General features: G+C 46.5%; 2 long non-coding RNA genes across 5 annotated transcripts; both read right to left on the bottom strand.

Annotated features, from left to right (window-relative positions):
* Positions 1-201: 201 nt before the first annotated feature.
* On the bottom strand, positions 202-14,032 carry LOC119036007 (uncharacterized). 4 transcript variants are annotated; one of them, XR_008389997.1, is made up of 4 exons: positions 12,700-14,030; positions 3,496-6,175; positions 1,716-1,798; positions 202-1,202 (listed from the first exon to the last, which is right to left on the bottom strand). It is a non-coding gene; the product is annotated as an uncharacterized LOC119036007 (long non-coding RNA). The 4 variants fall into 4 exon arrangements; XR_008390000.1 differs by having other exon boundaries at positions 220-1,798; positions 3,496-3,617; positions 6,076-6,175; positions 12,700-14,022; XR_008389999.1 differs by having other exon boundaries at positions 223-1,798; positions 3,496-3,617; positions 6,126-6,175; positions 12,700-14,018.
* Positions 14,033-18,600: 4,568 nt separating this feature from the next.
* Positions 18,601-20,478, bottom strand: LOC128626095 (uncharacterized). Its single transcript, XR_008389995.1, has 2 exons — positions 20,421-20,478; positions 18,601-19,371 (listed from the first exon to the last, which is right to left on the bottom strand). It is a non-coding gene; the product is annotated as an uncharacterized LOC128626095 (long non-coding RNA).
* Positions 20,479-21,676: the final 1,198 nt, after the last annotated feature.

The raw sequence follows: 21,676 nt of genomic DNA, 5'->3' as shown, positions 1-21,676 counted from the left end.
TATACTTATATAATTATACATAAACATATAATAATATAATGTATATAATTACATTATATAATTATATAATGGAAATAAAATATAATATAATAAATATATTATAAATGTGATATAAATATATTATGTTGCATATTATGACTGTGTAATATAAAATGTGAATATATAAATATACAGTGTTATGATATGTAAACAATGATAATATAATAGAAATGTATAACATGTAATGTTTATTATATTACACATTATATACAATAAACATAATATATGATTGTCTTATGCATTATATATGAAAAGTCATGTAATTTATATTATACAAAATATTATATGTAATATAGAATGTTTATATTATATTTAGATAAATATTATATAGTAAATAGTAGATAAATGGGAACATATGTAGATACATTCTAAACTTTCCAATATTTGTTATGGTCAGCCCCATTACTTGTCCAGCTTTTTAGGTAAGTTGTTTTTACATAAAGCCTGAGGATAATTCTTTCCAGCTTTACTGACATATAATTGACAAAAATGTTAGGTAACAATGTGTTGATTTGATACATTTAAATATTGTAATACGATACCTTCATAGCTTTAATGGGAGGGTGTTGGCATGAGAGGAGAAGGGCAAAGGGGGGAAAATTGGGACAACTCTAACAGAATAACAATAAAAGATAAAAAAGAGGTATGAGCAAAAAGTCACATAATTGTCACTTTCTTGTGATGAGAACATTGAAGATACATTCTCTTAGCAACTTCCAAGTACATAACACAGTCTTGTTAACTGTGTTCACCAGGATGTACATGAGACCCCAGGACGTACTAATCTCATAACTGAATGTCGATGCTCTTCGACCAACTCCCCATGGTCACCGCCATTCCACCCTCTGTTTCTACATGTGTGGACTCTTTAGATTCCACATGTCCATGAGATGATTCAGTCTCCCTCTTTATCTGCCCGATTGATCTCACTTAGCACAGTGCCCTCAGGTTCCATCAGTGTTCTCAGGAAGGGCAGGATTTCCTTTTCTCTTGTGGCTGAGTCACATTTCATTCCACACACACTCAGACATTCCCAAACACCCCCCATGAGAGTGTTCTGGAAGTGTTTTTCCCCGAGGCAGCACTCCTCTAAGCTGCCCCTTCAAATGCCAGTGGGTTGATCCCAAGCAGTGGGTTTTCTGCAAAAATGAGGCTGGTGGCACCTGGGGAGGAGAGAAAGAATTGTGGGGTCCAGAGAGCCCAGTAGGTCTACTTTCTCCATGTGTGTCTTGTTTCCCCCACTTATTCAGTGACTGGATTTATGTAAAGTCCTGTGAACTGAATTGTTGAGGGTTCAATAATGTTCATCTGATAATGTGGTTGTTAGAAATTTTAAAAAATTGTATTAGGCAAAGTTGGAGGGGGGCAGAAGATTTTAGATGTGTGGACACAGAGTGCCATGTGGGATGGACCCTCATGTCACAGGGCTGAGTATGAAGGGAGCCATGGAAGGGAGAGAAAATACACACTGAGTGGAGGAAGAGTCCTCAGCCCCAGGGCCTGAAGTAGGAATGGGGCATGGAGCTTGGGGACAGATTCTCCTGCCATCTCCTTTGACCCACACTCAGCCCTGAAAGTGAGTCTGAAACTTCCTGAAGCTGAGGTTCTCCACAAGCAAGGTGGCATAACCTCCCCAGTCCCTCTTGCTGCCCTATCCCCATGTCCCCACTACTGACCAAAGCAGAGAAGAGCAGGGAGGATGGAGATCATGCTGTCCACTCTGAGTGCTTCTGCTCTGTAGGTGTGCAAGACATGAGGCCTGAAAGAGATGCACAGGATGTGGTGAGTCAGGGGCAGCTGCCTCCCTTCAGGGCTCCCACCTCTGTGGACTCACAGCAAGGGGATGGGCCCACCCTGGGCCTGGCTCTGGGTTTTTCCATGATGAGGGCTCAGGGTACTCTTTAACCTCAGGGGACACTCAGCCCAGACCTGGGGTCTCTTCTCACTCTCAGGACCCTCTGCCTGGTCTGTGCTCCTGCTTGAACTCATGTCCTCTGTTTAACTCTTATTGCCTTGCTGTAAATAGGGCAATCGCTTGTTTTTCTCAGCCCTCCACAAGTGAAATAGAGTTTTAGACTTTGACTAGTCAAGAAACAAATAATTAGTGATCACCTACTTTCTGCTGGGTATTTGTGCCAGAACCAGAAATACATCCCTGATCCAGGAGGCCCACTTCCTGTTTTTTAAAACTCTGACTAGAATAATATGGAAAATCTAAGGCTAATATTTCAGTGAAATTATTTGCAAAGGAGAAATAAGTGAAAATATAAGAACAACTGGGGACTGTGACTAGAACAACTGTGGTTGGGAGAATGGGTGTTTGAAGAGGCAGAAACTAAACAGGTGAATTAAAGAACATTCTAGAGAGGAAGAAACATTCCAGAGAATGCTAGAGACATGAAGACTGTCCAAAAGGGAGGCAGAGAGGTTGAGGTGGTGGTTGGTCATGTGGGTGCTGTCCATCATTCATGGACATTGGGTCCCATCTGTAGGACAAGGGGAGTATGTGAGGAATGGACTGTGATGGACAGATTGTTATCAAAGTCCTATGTGCCCTGTGTCACAAATGGACTGGAGATACGCAATATTTGTTAAGAAGAAGAAAATATCAATATTTGCTGAACTCCAACATTGTGTCTTCAACTATGTTTCATAAATATATTTCCTGAATATAGCACATGATTCTCACATACCCCTTAGTGGTCATGAACACATTTGGAGAAGAGAAATAAAAAGATGCTAGCCCAGTGGTATTTCTTGTTCTGTGACTATCTCTGGGGGCTTGGTAGTGATTACTAGGTGTACATGGCTCTGGAACAGCCTATATGAAAAAAGAGAAGTGTTGAGTGGCAGATGGTATGTGAGTCTGTGTGAGTAAGCATGTGTGTGTGTGTGAATGTGCATGCTTGGGTCTGAGTATACATGTATGTGAATATGTGTGTGAATTTATATGTGTATAGGTTTGTGTGTATGTGAGTGCATGTGTGTGTGACTCTGTTCACAGGTCACTGCACGTGTCTTGGTGAGGGAAACAGAAGTGAGAGCTGAGGTTAGAGGGTCACATCTGGATGATCATGAATAGTTTTTAGTTCAGCAAGAAATGTCTAGATTTAGCTCTGAAGACAATGAGGACCATGGGAGAATTTGCATCAGAAAATGGACAGATTATGAAACTGAAGTTAGACTCATATGTGAATGGTGAACAGGAGAAGGGAGTAAGGACTTAGAGCTCAGAACCCAAGCAGGTGGTGGATGTGGCCACTGCCTTGGGGATGAGAAAGGTAACCTTCCCTCCCTGCCTCACTGACTGGAGACCTCATGGAGCCCTCATGACAGAGAGCCAAGGGAGGGGCAGGGACAAGCCTTGGGTCTGTGCAAACACTTTGGTCCCACAGGAGAGCTCAGTGCTCCCTCCTGACCCTGGAACACAGGGGCTGCGTCTCACACTTTTCCTACGTGACTCTGTCTCTGTGAGACGTAAGCTCTTTCTCTCTCCCTCTCCTTGGGGTGAATCATTTGGGTCATTTCTCCTTCTTCAGAGCACCTCTGATGCTGGGGTTCAGTCTCCTCTTCAACTTCTGGAGAGTCATTGGTATTCAGACAAGAATGACATTCATGAGTGTTTTTATTAGAAGGCACTAAAGACACACACACATGCTCATACACAAACACCTTAAATACCAGTTGTTGCAATACTACATCCTGAATGGCTGAAGGACCCTTGAGAAGCCTGCTTCCTCTGGGCAGTTGCTCTCATTTTCCATATTTAGACCCCATGGCACCAACCCCACCCCACAAACATGATCAGAATTCATCCTGCCTGAGATATGGGGAGAGGAAACCAGCTGTTTAGATTGACATGGAGATGTTGGGCATTTGAGAACCTGAAAAGCAGAGATACCTTATCCAGTGAAGGAAGAATCAGACTCGGACCACAGTGCAGGGTCACGTGATCACATCAGAGACCCTCACAGTGCAGTGGTGCTGGGCCAGCTGGGGGGCTCTGGGGAACACAACTGACTTCACACCTGCCTCACTCCATTAACCTTTCTTCTTTACCTCCAATCCTGCCGTGTTGAGCTGCACTTACATCTAAAATGAATATATTGCTCATTAACTATTATTTTTAAAAGATTTTATTTATTAATCTTTAGAGGGGGAAGGGAAGGAAAGGAGAGAGGAAGAGAAACATAAATGTGTGGTTTCCTCTCATGCATCCCCTGCTGGGAACTGGTCCACAGCACAGGCATGTGCCCTGACTGGGAATTGAACTGTAATCCCTTGGTTCACAGGTCTGCATTCAATTCACTGAGCTACACCAGCCAGGGCTAAAGATTTTTTTTATTGATTTATTTTTAGGGAGAGGGAAAGAGAGGGAAAAAGAGAGGGAGAGAAGCATCAGTGTGTGCCTGTTTCTTGCCCACCCCCCACCAGAGATTTGTTCCACAACTTAGGCATGTGCCCTGACTGGGAATCAAACCGTGACCCTTTAGTTCCCAGGCCAGTACTTAGTCCACTGAGCCACACCAGCCAGGGCCTATTCTTAAAAAGTTATTGAAGCTAATGCCTTCCAACGTGTTTGCAACCCGCCAGACACCTGCCCAGGGGCCAGATATCAAGGAGGTATGAGGAGGGAAGACATGGCTTTGTGAGGGGCATCCCACCCATCCAGGACCAACCTGCTCTTTAAAGGAATGAAGCTGCGGGGGGTTCCCTGCACTGGAGCCAGGTGGAGGTGGAACCAGGGTACCCCATATTTTTACCCCAGTAACACTGTGTTTTCAAGGCATTGAATGGAGTTCATTCCCAGTCTCCCACCCACTGCAGCCCTGGATGCCAGGATCTGGGTGAGAGAAGGGGGTGACGGTGTCTCACAGCAATGGCCATTTTCCAGGCTTCATGTCCTAAAGCATCAAGGTCTCCCTAACCACGTTGTCCCCTGGACAGAGAGTCCTGCTTTCCCACAATCGTTTGCCTGGTTGTCTTTGGACTCACACACTGATTCCACACATACCCATGCTCACAAACACAGAAAGAAACCCAGACATACTCACCCCCACCCCCAAGCCTGCACTCATGTCCAGGAAACAGCACATTCACCTTTTCCATGGTATGAACGTTAGAATAACAACAGTGGGGTTTGCGGGCAGTTGTCTCTGTGGGCTTTCCTGTGTGAGCATGCAGAGAGCAAACCGCGGTGACCTTATAAGGGACACTGCCGTTTTCAAAAATGTCACTTGTCATTGACAAGGTACTGGAGTGCACACTGTCAGGGACAATAAGTTTCCATAACTGCCTGTGATGATGAAATTACTCAAGTCCCAGAATTGTGTGCACTTTCCTCAAGTTTCATACAACACACAGCCGAGCAGGGCCTGTCACCCAAGCTGGGATGAGTTTCTAGGTCGTGGGATGCTTGGTCCTAAGCTCAGGGCTCTGGTCAGCCCCCAGTACACGCACTGTTGTTCCTGGACAGGATGCACTCGGTGGGTTTGTTCAAGTGCTCTCTTACAACAAAGGATGGGAAAAGATGTTAAGATTACCAACATCTTCCAAAAACAGTTACAGACTCCAAATACGTTTTCTAGAATATAGGCAAATAAACCAAAAAACAAAAAAAGCAAAGTGAAATGGGGTCAAAATGAAGTATCATCATGACTTAAAAGAGATGGTGGAGGGGTAAGCAAGACTCTGTCTCCATGCAGCTGGTAATAAACTTGCCCTTGTCAGTGTGGTCCGCTCCCCATGGACCATTTTAAAGGGTTTTCTTTCTACACACTTTTGGGGCATCTGGTTGCCCTGCTCTGGGGGGAGTCACTCAGAACTTCTCTTTCACTCCAAGTCAGTCCTGTAACCGACAGGTGATCCTGCACTTCACTGGACCATGGAGCCTGACTTCAAGTGATACAAAAAACACTGTTCTGCCTAAATATGTCTTCCAGGCTGTGCTCCATATTTGGGGCTTCCTCTTCCTATAAATTATGCTCCATCAACACAGTTGTGTTGTATTCAGCGTGGTGGACTGTGAGCCCTTACTTGTGTTCCAGGGAAAGGAGAACATTCACACTGTTTGCAGATCTCCTCACCTCAGGGCTTCGGTGCTGCATGGATGTTAATTCTGCACATTTACTGCAGCCTGTGGGGGAAGGGCCATGGTGATCACTATAGGGATTCAGCAAAGCTCAGAGTGCAAGATATCCCTGGAGGAGGGACTTCTGGCCATGATAGAGGCATAGGTCGATACACTCTGCCCTCCTGAACAACCAAAAGAACAACAACAACAAATTTAAAGACAAAAATAACCACAAATTCCAGAAAATCAAACTATATGGAAGCCAACAACTAAGAAGTTAAAAAAGAAACACTCATTCAGACTGCTAGGAGGGGAAGGGATGGGCAGCTGGGGCAGACAGGACTCATGGCAAGGTGGTGGCTGGAGGACTGGGTGAGGTAGCTACTGGTGAAGTGGGTGGTCCCACATTTGCATGCAGATAAACCTGGAGAAACAACTGGGGAGGCAGACAGGCCATGCAACCCAGGGCTCCAGTGCAGAAAAAGAAAGCCTCAGAACCTCAGGAGAAACTCTCAGCCTCACAGGAAAGTCTGTAGGAGAGACCCACAGGGTCCTAGAATGCACAAAAAAAAATCTGCCTGGGAATCAGCACCAGAAGAGCCCAACTTGCTTGTGGGCAGCAGAGGAAGTGACTGAAAGCCCACTGAGAGCTGAGCATGCAGGATTGTTCCCTCTCAAATCCCTCCCCAACAAGCAGCATCATAAGACAGTCATGGGGCTTGCCCCTCCCTGGCAAATACCTAAGGTTCCACCCCTTACTATGTAACACGTGCACCAACAAAAAAATATGGTCTAAATGAAAGAACAGATCAAAGTTCCAGAAGAAAATACAACTAAGTGATGAAGAGATAGCCAACCTATCAGATGCACTGTAATCAAAACACTGGTAATCAGGACACTCACAGAATTAGTTAAAGATGGTCATAAAATAGAATAAAAAGTGAAGGCTATGAAAAGTGAAATAGACTTCCGCCAAGATGGAGGCACAGGTGGATATCCGTGCCTTCTCACACAACCAAGTTTAGAGACAACTAAATATTAGCAATAGAAAACACAGCTAGAACACAGAAAATTGAACTTTTCGGAAGTCTGTTAACAACAAATTCTTCAGCCTGACCGGTAAGGGGCAAAATCAGCAGCTGGTGGAGCGGGATTGCACAGGAAAACTCGGTCAGATGGACTCAGGCGCACGTGGAATCCAGGCACAGGGTTGGACCTAGCGAGCGACTGAGCGAGCGACCAAGCCAGCGACCACGAGGGAAACAGCGAGGGAGCAGGGGTGCGGGTTGACTGTGGTAGCGAATTTGTGCGTGGATAGACAAACGAGGAAGTGGGCGATTGGACCGGAACCCAGCGGGTCCCCACAGCAAGCGGCAGGGAGGGCGCCGCCATTTCCCTGCTCTGAACCCACCTCCACATACAACGTCACAACCCTGTGACTCTGAGTGGCCCGGCCCAGCTGAACCACCTAAGGTGCTGCTCCTCACCCAGCGCACAAAACAGCAGAGGGGGGTCACCATTTCCCCGCTCTGACCACGCCCCCACATACAGCATCACAACCCAGTGACCTGGGAGCCCAAGGCTCCACTCCTCACACTTAAAGGGCATAAACAGACCAAAAATGGCTCAAGAAGATCTCAAAGCCCCAGAGCCTATAAATCTAAGCAACGAAGAAATAGCAAAACTCTCAGATGCACAGTTTAAGACACTGGTGATCAGGATCCTCACAGAACTGGTTGATTATAGCCACAAATTAGACAAATATATGAAGGTGAACCTAATTGAAATGAATGGACTTGCACAGAACACCAATAGCAATGAAAAGGAAACTGGGACTCAAATCAATGGAGTGGACCAGAAGAAAGTAAATAATGGGAGACTTCCGCCAAGATGGAGGTATAGGTGGATGTGCCGTGCCTTCTCATACAACCAAGTTTAGGGACAACTAAATATTAGCAACAGAAATCACAGCCAGAACACGGAAAATTGAACTTTTCTGAAGTCCGTTAACAACAAATTCTTCAGCCTGACCTGTAAGGGGCGAAACCAGTGGCTGGTGGAGCGGGGTTGCACAGGAGGACTCGGTCAGACGGGCTCAGGCGCGGAATCCAGATGCGGAATCCAGGCACAGGGTTGGACCAAGTGAGCAACCGAGGGAGTGACCAGGCGAGCGACCGAGGAGGAGACAGCGGGGAAGCGGTGCCAGGTGTTGACTGTGGTCGCCTATTTGTGCGCGAGCGGACAGGCGAGGGAGTGGGCGGTTGGACTGGGGCCCGGCGTCCCCGCAGCAAGCGGCAGTAAAGGGCGCCGCCATTTCCCCCGCTCTGACCACGCCCCCACATACAGCGTCACAACCCAGCGACCTGGGAGTCCAAGCCGCCGCTTCTCACACTTAAAGGGCCAGAACAGACCAAAAATGTCGCAAGTTCTCAAAGTCCCTGAGCCCATAGACCTAAGCGATGAAGAAATAGCAAAACTCTCAGATGCACAGTTTAAAACACTGGTCATCAGGATCCTCACAGAACTGGTTGATTATAGCCACAAATTAGACAAATATATGAAGGTGAAACTAATTGAAATGAATGGAATTGCACATGACACCAATAGCGACGAAAAGGAAACTGGGACTCAAATCAATGGAGTGGACCAGAAGAAAGCAAATAATAGCCAAACAGAAAAGAGTCAGGAAGCAAGAAGTCAAAGAAATGAGGAGAGTCTTAGGATCCTCCAGGACACCTTTAAACGCTCCAATATCCGAATTATAGGGGTACCAGAAAGGGGAAAGGCACAGCCACCAGTGGAAAACTTATTTGTACAAATAATAAAGGAAAATTTCCCCAATCTGGCAAAGGCAATAGACTTCCAGGAAATCCGGGAAGCTCAGAGAGTACCAAAGAAGTTGGACCCAAGAAGGAACACACCGAGGCACATCATAATTACATCAGCCAAAATTAAAATGAAGGAGAGAATCCTAGAAGCAGCAAGAGATAAGGGGACAGTCACCTACAAAGGAGTCCCCATCAGACTGTCAGCAGATTTCTCAAAAGAGACCTTACAGGCAAGAAGGGGCTGGAAAGAGGTATTCCAAGTCATGAAATCCAAAGACCTACAACCAAGATTGCTCTATCCAGCAAAACTTTCATTTAGAATGGAAGGACAGATAAGGTGCTTCTCAGATAAGATCAAATTCAAAGAGTTCATCATCACCAAGCCCTTATTATATGAAATGTTAAAGGGACTTATCTAAGAAAAAGAAGTTAAAGAAACATGGACAGTGAAAGGACAACAAACTCACAGATATTAACAACCACACCTAAAACGAAAGCAAACTAAAAGGACAGCTAGATCAGGAGTGGAAACATAGAAATGAAGATCTCAAGGAGGGTTAGCAACAGGGGAGTGGGAGGAGGAGAAGGGGGGAGAAGTTTCAGAAAATAAGTAGCATAGACAGTTGATAGAAAATAGATGGGGGGGCAAGAATAGCATGGGAAATATAGAATCTAAAGGACTCGCGAGACACATGGTCATAAACTAAAGGGGGGGTAATGGTGGGGATGGGGGGGTAGGGTGGAGGGGAATGAAGGGGGGAATAGAACGACTGTAACAGCATAATCAATTAAAAAATATAAAAAAGAAAAGTGAAATAAAGGAAAATATACAGGAAATTAACAATACAGGGAAGAAAACTGGGACTCAAATCAACAATTTGGAGCATAAGGTAGAAATAAACATTCAAGCAGAACAGAATGAAGAAACAAGAATTCAAAACAATGAGGAGAGGCTGAGGAACCTCTAAGACAACTTTAAATGTTCAAACATCAGAATCATAGAGGTGCCAGAAGGAGAAGAGCAAGAAAGTGAAAACTTACTTGAACAAACAATGAAGAAAAATTCTCCAATATGGCAAAAAAAATCAGACTTCCAGGAAGTCCAGGAAGCTCAGAGAGTCCAAAGAAATGTGACCCGAGGAATCACACACCAAGGAACATCATCATTACATTAGCCAAGATTAAAGATAAAAAAGAATCTTAAAAGCAGCAAGAGAAAAGGAGACAGTTATGTATAAAGGAGTTCCCATAAGACTATCAGCTGATTTCTCAAAGGAAATCTTGAAGTCTAGAAGGGGCTGGAAAGAAGTACTTGAAGTCATGAAAGGCAAGGACCTACATCAAAGATTGCTCTATCCAGTGAAGCATTCATTTAGAATGGAAGGGCAGATAAAGTGCTTCCCAGATAAGGTCAAGTTAAAGGAGTTGATCATCATCAAGCCCTTATTACATAAAATGTTAAAGGAACTTATCTAAGAAAAAGAAGATAAAAAATATGAACAGTAAAATGACAACAAACAAGTATGAATAACTGAGTATAGGAAAAATGAACTAAGCAAACAACTAGAACAGGAACAGAGTCACAGAAACAGAGATCACATGGTGGGTTATCGGTGGGGAGGGTGAAGGGGGAGAATGAGAGAAAAGGTACATGGAATAAGAAGTGTAACTGGTAGGTAGAAAATAGACATGGGGAGGTTAAGTATAGGATGGGAAGTGGAGAATCTAAAGTACTTATATGTACAACCCATGGACATGAGCTAAGGTGGGGGAATGATGATAGGAGGCGGGTACAGGGCAGAGGGGAATACATGGGAGAAAAATGGGACAACTGTAAGAGCATAATGAATAAAATATTTAAGAAAAAGAATTACCTATGGGAGAGAAGACTTGGGGAGGGCAAACACTTCAGTGTCCTGATGAAGAAAGACTCAGTGGTGGTCTGAGAATGTGCACAGAGAGATTCCGTCAATGGCCACCCTTGCACAAGATTGTCATCCCAGGTTTGTTAAAAACTTCTGCTCAGGGGACAAGCCATGGACCTGACAGGAGCTTGGCCACTTCAAAGACCTCCACGTTCGAATGGGTGGTGTTGGGGATGGGTGGGTGGACTACTCATCAGAAAGGAAAATACTTGGTGTGTCCTGTGGTTGGCACGTGCTGGAAGCACCATGGCCTTGAACACCTGTGCTCTAGTCATGGTCCCACAGACCCCTGAGTGCACCCACCACAAGGGTTCACAGGCAGAGCTGTGCCAGGATCACAGAGTCCCAAGAATTGTCCTCCTGCTGCTTCACGCAGCTCGTGGTCCAGCATGATGGAGCGTGGAGAGACAGCAATTAGAAGCCAGCCCACTGGGCATGTGAGTGTGGTGGCCCAGAGCCCCTGGGAACAAGAGTAACTGAGACCATGACAAAGAGATGCTGCAGTGCAAGTGACTTCTCCACCTAAATGCTCTAGAACTCTAGGAATGTGTCTGGTGGAGGACTAGCACCTTCTACTTACAAGAGCTGAGTGGGAGTTTTTATTGCACGTAGCAGTCTGTGGGTTGTTTCTGCAAATGCTGAGTCAATTAGAGAGTAAAGGAATAAAGGCTAAGACAGGGAGGTCTACAGAAGCCAGCATTTGCAGGTGCACTGTGTGCTAAGAACAGATGTTTGGATTTTCTCCAGAAGACAGTGGTTACCAAAGGGGGAAAAAAACAGAAAAAGCACAAGTGGCAGGTGGTAGTCTCAGAATTTGTGGAACACTATACATGGCAGAAATTTTTTTATGAATTTGAGACATGATAAGACATTCCAGGACATTCAGCTTGTTGCTCACACTTCACTAGAGATGGTCATCTCGTAACAGATGTTAAATGTGACCATCTCCTGTCCGCCTCTTGCATCAGGCTGAGACCCACAAGGATGTGGACTCTTTCTTTCTGGGCATCATCAGTCTACTACAGTTACCACACGCCACAAAGATGACAGCTCCTGTAGTTGCTCTGTGGTATATGGCATTCCTCAGTGACGTGTATGTGCAGTTGCTGAGAACCTGAGTTCAGGCTAGTATAGCTGGGGAACTAAGGTTAGAAATGGATTTAGTCTGGGTGTCTATCCAAAGAAATGAAACATTAATTTGAAAGGATATATGCATCCCTATGTTTACGGCAGCATTATTTATAAGAGCTAAGATGTGGAAGCAACCTAAGTGCTCACCAATAGATGAATAAATAAAAAAGTGATACATATATACAATGGAATATTACTCATGCATGAAAAAGAATAAATTCTGGCCCTTTGGGACATGAATGGACAGACTCATTGTGCCAAGTGAAATAATTCAGAGAAATAAAAATGCTATATTATTTAACCAGAATTTTTTTCTTTTTTCCCCAGCTTTTTAGGAATAATGACAAATAGGAATTGTGTATATTTAAGGTGTACATCTTGGTGTGTTAGTATATATGTACACTCTGAAAAGTGTACCACACTCAAAATAGTAATGTATACTAACACAGCTTCTATTTTTTCTTTGTGTGGGGGAGAACACAGAAAATTTCCAGTGTATAATTTATTATTTTTAACTATGACCAACACTCTGTACATTCAGTCTCCAGACATATTTGTCATACAACAGAAAAATTACATGTATTGATAAATATTTTCTTCTCCCAATCCCCAGCCGCTGGTAATCACCACTTTCCCTATTTCACTTGAGTTCAGAGCTCTAAAAAATTTAATCTACATATGAGGGAAACCATGCATGATTTACCTCACTGTGTCTGGATCAGGTTACTCAGCATAATGTCCTCCTGGTGCCTCGGTGTTGTCTCAAACGGCAGCACTTCACGCTTTTTATGGCTGAAGAGTATTCCATTGTGTATCCTTACTCCACAGCTGCTTCATCCATCCTCCGCTGGTGAAAAACTGAGGTGGTTTCCATGTCTTTGCTGTCGTGAATAACCATGCAGTGAACCTGGGAGTGCCGATATCTCTTTGACATCCTGATTCCATGTCCTCTGAACAGACACTCACAGTGAAAGTGCTGGATCCTATGAAAGTTCTATGATGTACACACTGGTAGGTACAGAATAGTCATGGGGATGTCACTCCAGCCTAGGGAACAGAGTTGCCAAAGAACATAGATGCATAAACCATGGACATGAACAATGGTGTGGGGACTGCCTGAGGGACTGTGGTGGTGCTGGGGGGAAGGGGGCAAAGAAATAAACTTGAGACAACTGTAATAGCACAGACAATAACATATAATTAAATACATAAAGTTCTATTTTCAATTTTTGAGGAACTCACCGCCAGCTGCAGGGTTCACAGGTGGGCTGGCTGTTGAGACCTACACATCAATAACCCTGAAACCTGCCCATTTCCTCATTCTCAGCTGCCCCCAGAGGATCCAGCCTGCAGCCCCTCAGCCAGACAGAGGCTGGCCCTTGGGGCAATGATGGAAATGCTGTTGGGAAGGAGGATCCCATTCTCTGCACCCCCACAGGAGAAACTGCAGGTGAAAGGAGTTTCCCTGTGCAGAGCTGGGCCATTGGGTGGGAGGGCTGATGCTGAGTTAAGTGAAGCTGTTCTTCTCACCCTTTTCAGTGTGGTTGTTCTTGGGTTTTTTACTCCACGGGGTGCTTGTGCTGGGACTTCACACCTTCACCCCAGAGTGTGAATGTAGTTTTGTTGGTGGATGGTGGTTAGCTAAGGTCCCGGCTTCTGTGGGTGAACAGAGCCAGGACTTCTTATCTTGCCACCATCTTGCTGACTTAGGTCAGGTTGCTGTCATTTTCATGGTCATTCTCCTAATGACTGACCATGATGAGCATGTTTTCCTGAGCTCATCTTGCTGTTTACAGAACTTATCTTCTTTGCAGAATATCTTTGGGTAGAAATGCTTACTCAAGTACTTTGACCTTTTTTATGAGTTGGATTTTTTTTGTGGTTGAGTTATAAGTATGCTTTAAGTATTCTGGACCAGATCATTATCAAATATAATTTGAAAATACTTTCTTCAGTTTTGTATGTCACTTTTTTCAATCACTTGATAGTATTCTTTGATTCATGTACACAATTTTTTAATAAAATCTAGCTTTTTTGTTTATTGTGCTTTTGTGTCATTTCTAAGACAATGTACATAAGCCCACCCTCATGAACGTTTACCCATTTGATACTACATTTTATAATATCAGCTGTTACATTGATCCATTTTAAGGTCGTTTTGGTGTGGGGTAGGTGGTACATAGCCAACTTCATCTTTTGCACATTCATTTATCCAACACCATTTGTCAACAACTATGGCTCTTAATGATACGGAGTCTGTTTTTCAAAGTCAGGCACCTGGTGAGTTTCCATCAGGAAGGGAATCAGGACAAGCCTGACCTCAATGTCTGGCACTCCCTGCACTCAGCTCCCTGCCCCTGAGCCCTCAGTGGGGTCCAGGAGGAGATGAGGAATCCTGAGCACTGTTCAGTCTGCACCCAAAACTTGTGTGATCCCAAACAAGTGCCTGGTGGAGTTGAACCCATTTTGTGAAATAACTCACACATCCATACTGCTGACCTACAAACATCCAGATGGTTGGAGCAATAAGGCATCTAACCCTTGTTGGATGTTTAACATGGTCAGTTGCATGTCAGGTGGTGATGCACAGGCTGTCAGATGCTGAGATCCAGCATCTGCCTCAGCAGGGACTCCTTATTTGGTTGGACTTAGTGCAGCTGGTGGGGCAGGTGCTGATCACATTTTGGGGCAACTGTATTGCCAAGGTGGCACTTTTCCTCTAACACAACCAGAGCCATATTTAGGAACTTCACTGCCTAGGTTAGCCCGTGGACTTTACCACCCTACTCTCAATAGCTCACTAAATTGTATGAAGATATAGTTAAGTCACCAGGTAGAAAGGTAGTGTTTTCCTGTAATGACAACTGGACCTTGAAGTCACCAAGGACATTTGAACAAACCTTTGACATTGCACTATGTTTAACCCCTAAACAGATCACAAGGGATCCATTCCTACTTTTGTTCGTTGGGCTTCTCTTAGGTGTGCCTGCCTGAGTGACAAATGGTGTCTCTGAAAGTTGTGTAATGGAACAGCCCTGCCTGCCTTCTTTTGAGAATCTTCTTTCATGGACTCACCGGCATGTTTGAACCTTGACATGCATTGTTTTGGTGATTTAATTTGTGCTTTTCCCATGTGGTAGGTCATGGTGAACAAATATCACCCGTCTTTCTTTTTTATTCATGTGGTTTTGTGACATGTGCTTGCTTTTCAATAGGGGAATCACACTGGTCCATGTTCTTGTGAGTGTAACTTGTGCCTGTGTACACAGTTTCTCCAGCATGCATGTTATGGTCATAACTCATGTCTCCTTTTACCTTGATGATTCCAATGTACTCTCCAAACAGTTGGAGTAATTTTTACCTCCACCACAAGTGTATTTGAATTCTAAGCCCATTTGTTTTCAGACTGGTTTTTTTTTTTTTACTCTTGTGTGAATATCTAGGATTATGTTGTCACAATTTCATTGATACTGTGCCCCCACAGTGCAGTAGAAATGATCATCATCTGTAAAAGATGATGAAATGCAACTCAACACAGGGTGTGTGGGGAGGTGTAAGGCACACGCCTCTTACTCTGTGGTGACGATGACTCTGCCATCTCCCCACCTTGCACTCGGTGAAGTCACATTGGCATTTTGGGTTGGTCACAAAGGGAGAATTTACAGCACAGTAACTGGCAAACATCACAAATCTGAACTCTCTGAACACATGTTTTCAGAGCAGCACACCACCAGGTTGTCCCTTCAAGGGATGACATTTCTGAGTAAATGGCACACATGGCATCTCACGAAGACAGTAGAGACTTTGGGAACAGAGAGGGTGGTGGCACTGATTTGCATCTATCTGACATATCTAATTTAATCAGTTATTGAATCTACATTAACCCCGTGAACTGAAGAGCTATAAATTCAATAATGCTCATCCGTTCATGTGATTTGAAACAAAGAACATTTTATTACACAACAGTGGAAGAGGACTTGAGGTTTTTTGATGTGTGGTCTCAATGCAGCCATGTGGGAAGGACACTCATGTGAGAAAAAAAGGGGGGGGGGTCATTACAGAGAGTCCACAAAATAAAGAGAGAAAACAGACATCTAATGGAGGAAGAGGCCTGCACAGGGAGCACTCAGACATTCCCTGCACCCAAAGCTTGTTCATTGTCCTGGACACATCAGCAGACAGTTTCCCCACCTGTGGCCAGAATGTTGTTCACCACCTCCTGGGTCATCAGATGGGCCACATGGCTACCCCATTCTACATAGTGCCCTGTCCCCTCTGTGTTTACATCCTGGCTACCTCTCGCTATCTCAAGCCTCAAAGAGCAGCACCCCAAAGACCACCAGGACAAATCCAGCCACACCCATTCAGATGAGAGTCTTCACTGTACAGTCTTGGGGGTGGAAGGTTAGGAAATGTGGGCAAAAAAGTCACAGAGGTCAGAGGAGACCAAAGACACCCTAGGACCTTGATTGTCCACCCAGGACACCTGTCTCCATCTGGCAAGGCGTGACCCTCTGTGACCATAACTGAGAGTTTCTCCCACTCCTCACTCCTAGGGTCTGACTTGGTCTGTGTTGGACTGATGGTGTTGGCTGCCCCTGAGGATCATGAAATGAGGGGGTGAGTGAGGACTTAGGGAGACAGGAGCCTCCCTCCTGGGGTCTGTGCTCCCCGATGCCCCACTTCTCAGACTGTAAGTTTCACAAGGTCATGTCATGAGCCTGGACTTGACTCCACCAGGTCCCTGTCTTCTCATTGGATCAGCTCAGCCTGACTGGGATCTCTGGATCAGAACTTGTTCTGAGTCACTTCAATAGGAGCTGTACCCTAGGGTTCAGGATGAGGGATGAAAATGGTCTCCATTCAGAAATAAGTAAGAGTTGTGTGTTCTGAATTTTGTGGAAGGCACAGAATTCATGAGCTTATTCGTCTACAGCTGAGAGATCTCACTAATTCAACAGCTGGGGACCCAGGGTGCATGGGGGAGGGGCTGGTGTCAGGGGCTCCTGAGTGTCCAGCCTGTGGAAACACCCTGGTCCCCACATTTATTACTGTCTCAGACTCTCCAGGGGCAGGGCCCTGGGCTGAGGAGCCCCCAGAACTAGCTGCTGGAGGGAAATCAAGCACAGCCTGACTTTCTCTGTGTCCAGGGTTCCCATTATAGATACACAGTGGGGCTGTCAGGGTGGTTGACCCTGGCTCGCACGGCTGCCATCACTTGCTCTGGTTCACAGCCCATCGACACGACCTCAGTGACCATATTCTCAGAGGACTGACCTGTCACAAGCGCACTTGGTGCATCCTCAACAAGGTTTGATGGGGAAGAGTGTCCGGATTTCCTGTCTGTTGATGGGAGTTCCCACTGGTTCTCCTGCTTAGTTGCACCAACAGGCGCAGGTTCGGAAGAAGCTGTGGTGGATGCTGGAGAGACAGATGCAGGGGCGGCAGTGGGGGCCAAAGCAGGGGCGGAGGTGAGACCTGACTCTCAGCTGGGGCTGTGCAGGAGGGAAGTGCTCCAGGTGCTGGCCACTGGGCGGGGCCTGTGACTGGGCGGGACCCCGGGTTGGCCACGTTCTTAGTGCCCTGGTGAGGAAGGTGTGGGGCATGAGGGTGTCACCTCTACGGTGCAGAGAGGCCTCTTGTCCCACCCAAAAAACCTACGGGATGGGCCTGGCTGGCCAAACGTGTAGGCATGGGGTTGCCGGGAGGCTGTGTGCACCCCCAGTTTCCTAGTGACTATTTTGGTATCGGGCTCAATTGCAGGCAAATGTTTAGAAGAATTTACTTTTAAGCATTATTTCCTTTATAAAGCTTTTCAAAGATGCTTTGATAGGTGATAGAAAATTTCCTTTTACTTCTGAAGAGTTTTTCATTATATATTGATTCTGTATTATAGCAAACATTTTGCCTCTGTTGATAGAATGTTTTTTTTTCATTTCCTTTGTTTAAAAAATATTTTATTTATTTATTTTTAGAGAGGGGAAAGGGAGGAGAAAGAGAGGGAGAGAAACACCAATGCGTGGTTCCCCCTTGCATGCCCCCAAGTGGGGACCCAGCCCGCAACCCAGGCTTGTACCCTGACCAGGACTCAAACCTGGGACCCCTCACCTAGTTTGCAGGTTGGCGCCCAATCCACTGAACCTCAACAGCCAGGGCTTTCTCATTTCCTTTTAATATTTGAGTTGTACTGATTGATGTTTTAGATATGAAACCAACCATTCATCTCTACAAACACATACCTGCCTGGTCAGGGTGGATGACTCAGGTTTTGCTTTGATGCATCTTGGTGATGTTTTGTTTAGGACTCTGCACCTGACTGCAGGTGAGAGAGCTTCCCTTGAGGTTCGCTCTTGGTAGCTCCCTCCTTTGCTTTTCATAGTTCACTTCTGTTTATCTTTTATTTATTTATTTCAATTTATTTTTGTCCTGAGAAACTGTGTTGCAGGATGTTCCTATCTTCTCTGTTCTCAGGAGATGATTGTGTAAAGCTGTGATACTTGTGTTGTGTGTATGTTTGTGTCTGTGTGTGTCATGTGTGTGTGTGTGTTTCATACATGCATGAGGGTTGTGAAGCATTTGCCAGGGAAGGTTTTCAGACTCCGAGTTCACTTTGCAGGAAAGTATTTAATTACAACGTCCACACAGTTAGTCCATAGACAGTGAAGACTTTCAGATCTCACCCACATACAAGTGAAGTAGCACGGGCCTTGTGCTGTGTGGTCTGATTTACCCCACGTAGCATGACATGCTCACGGTGCCTCCGTGTTGATGCACTGACAGGATTTCCCCTCTGTGACCGAGTGACACTCCGTCGCACAGGCTGCCACAGCTTCATCTCAGCACGTGTGGGAGGACACTTAGGTGGTTTCTATGCCTTCGCCTTTTTCTTCTCTAAGATGTTCATTCATGGTTGTTAATGTTCTATTTTGTAGGACTGATGTGCAGTATTTACATTCACTGAAAGCATTCTCTGCCTTCTGTTTCGGTTCTAAATCCACATGTTGATGCTTGAAAAGTTTGTTGCTCTGATTCCCAAGTGTAGGGATAGTACTTATCTGTGACTGCAGAATCAGGGGACTCCCAGAGGGTCCCAGAAGCTGCTGGGGGTCCATGTCGGGTCTCCAGGCTGACTAGGGCCACTAGCTGAAAATCAGTGGGGACAGATCTGTACCGTCTGGCATCCCTGTAGGCCCCCTCCCTGGAGTGTGGGATCCAGGTCCTTCCTGGGCTAGTGGACGGCCAGAGCAGCGTACACACTGGGCTCATCTGGGGGCTTCTCTGATGGGAAGGAAGGGGGTGCCCTTGTCTCCCTTCTGAAGGCCAAGTGAGTCAGCTGGGCATAGGTCACATCCTGGGGGGCAGCAGATGCAGCAGCCTGGAGCAGGGGGACAGTGAGAGGGATGAAAGGTGGTTAGGGCTAGGGAAGTCTGCATCCTGGAGAGGATGGGACCCACTTGAATGTCCATCTATCTGTCATTTTCTGCTTCTCTGCCCTTCATGACCAGCAATCCCCATGACAAAGGGGAAGGAGAGGTCGCCATTCCCTGCATGAGCCTCGATGTTCAGAGGGTCACCTAGGAACATGTCACTCCTTGGGAGTCATCACCGGGTCCTGTTCTGCTGCAGAGAGACAGTGAGACAGAACCAGTGTGTTCTTGACCCCACAGTTGAAACCCTCCAGTCTTGTCCACATAGTGTCAGAGTGACAACTAAACTTCAGATCAGATGAGGTCACTCTCCTGATGGAGTCTGCAGGGACTCCCTGAGCCTTGGGGCATCTGGGAGCATCTGGTGCTTCTGTGAATCTGACTCTTAATCTAACTCACTGTATCTGCTCATTCAGCTTCAGCCACAGGGCCCATCTGCCTGAAGCAGCCGGTTCTGCTGAAGACCTTTGCACCTGCTGTTTTCTCTGTTCTCCCTCCTCACCAGGGACTCCACCCCCTGCTCTTGCTTCATTCTCCTTCACAGCACTTAGCTCTGCAGAACGCCACCTGCCTGTTTGCAGGTGTCTCCCTCACCCACAGGTGAGCTTGAGGAGGGTGGGGACAGGCTGCTCAGGGCTGCACTGGGGCACTGACATGGAGCTGGGAACCAGTGAGCTCCTGTCACAGCTGCTGCGTGAGTGAGTGATGGGACCCTGGGACCTGCAGGTCATTCACTCATTCATGCCTCCTCCTGACACCTGGGGCTGCACAAGGTCAGACAGAGGGCAAGGAACCAGCAGGGAGAACCACCCGGGAGGGGACATGAGGTCACAGGAAAGTGGGAGGAGTGAGTCAGAGCAGGACCACCTGGTGCCCAGAAGGAGAGGTCGGTGTGGACGCTGCTGAGAACCAGGGGAGGTGGACAGGAAAGTGACCACTGGAGTAAACTGGGGAACAGGAAGGTCCTTGGTGTCCTGGACAGAAGCAGGGGTCTCACCTGAGGGTCCAGCTCCATGCTCTCCCCAGGCTGTGGGTTCTTCATGGCAGTATCTGCTGGAGCAGAACGGTGAGTGTCTCCTGTCAGGGTTCCCAAGTTTTCAGGGCTCCAGACCTGCCTGCTGCCTGATGGGTCACTAACCCAGGACTGAGGTGAGGGGCCAGGTCAGGCTGTATGGATTTCAGTCTCTCTCACCCCTGACCCCCACACCCTCCCAGGCTGTCCCCTCCCCTATCATCTCCTGAAATCCCTGTGCCCCCTCCTGAGGGCAGCTGTCCCTTCCTCTCACAGTGGGGCTCTTTCTGGGCATCTGCAGCTGGGATGGAGGACAGACCAAAGCCCCTCTCTGGGCTGGTCAAGAGGGACAGTCTCAGCTTTGGGAGGGTGGAGGCACCTCTGGTGTGATTGCAGAGGAAAGAAGGACATTTTAATACTCGCTTGTGCATATATGTCACGTTACAGAAAATTGAAAACAATCAAAAATTAACTTACACTTATTCCCACATCTGTGCTGACATGGAGTTTTCTGATGTGAGATTCTGGAGAAATCTGTTTCTCAGCTGACCTTCCCCATCTACTTGTTTCCTGCAGCAGGTGCTCTGAGCTCCTGTCTCCTGTGACCCAGGTCACCCCCTTCCTTACTCACCCAGTGTCCTACCTTTGTTCTGATGCCAATATCGGAGGAAGAGGAAGATGAGGAGGGAGAGCAGCAGGACGAGGGCCACTGAGACCCCAATCAGGATGTTCAGGGACCACTGGAGACCTTGGGCAGGAGTGACGTCATGCATGAGCCAAAGGTGCCATTTAAGGAGCACCTTCTGTGTGCAAGGCACAGGCTGTGGTCTGACATTCACCAACTCTGACCTCACAGCCCTAGTGCACCAGAGATGGCTGACCAACCACCCAGTCCACTGCAGCTCAGAGAGGTTGGCCACGTGCCCTGGTCACCCAGCCTTGCCAGGGCAGGGCTGGGACTGGACCCCAGGACATGGGTTCCCTGTTCTTTCCTCCTGCTACCCCACTTGGACACCAGCTCCGAGCTCTGGGCTCCTCATCTGCAGGAGCCTGTCCTGTCTCACCTGGACCTCAGGATCCTTCCTTATGACCTGTCCCCAGCAATGCAGGGACAAAAGAGGGGTTTTGGTGTGTGATGAACCTGATGTCCCTGGGAAGGTCTGTTTTCCTGAGCTCTGTGAGGCCCCTTATGTCACCTAATGTCACTGCAGGCCTGTGAGCAGGAGGGAACCAGGGTGAAC

This window comes from Artibeus jamaicensis, unplaced genomic scaffold (genome assembly GCF_021234435.1).
Source record: "Artibeus jamaicensis isolate MK-2021 breed Jamaican fruit bat unplaced genomic scaffold, CSHL_Jam_final scaffold_2693, whole genome shotgun sequence".
NCBI lineage: Eukaryota > Metazoa > Chordata > Mammalia > Chiroptera > Phyllostomidae > Artibeus > Artibeus jamaicensis.
Note: the sequence above shows the minus strand (reverse complement) of the source record. Positions and strands in the feature narration are given on the sequence as shown.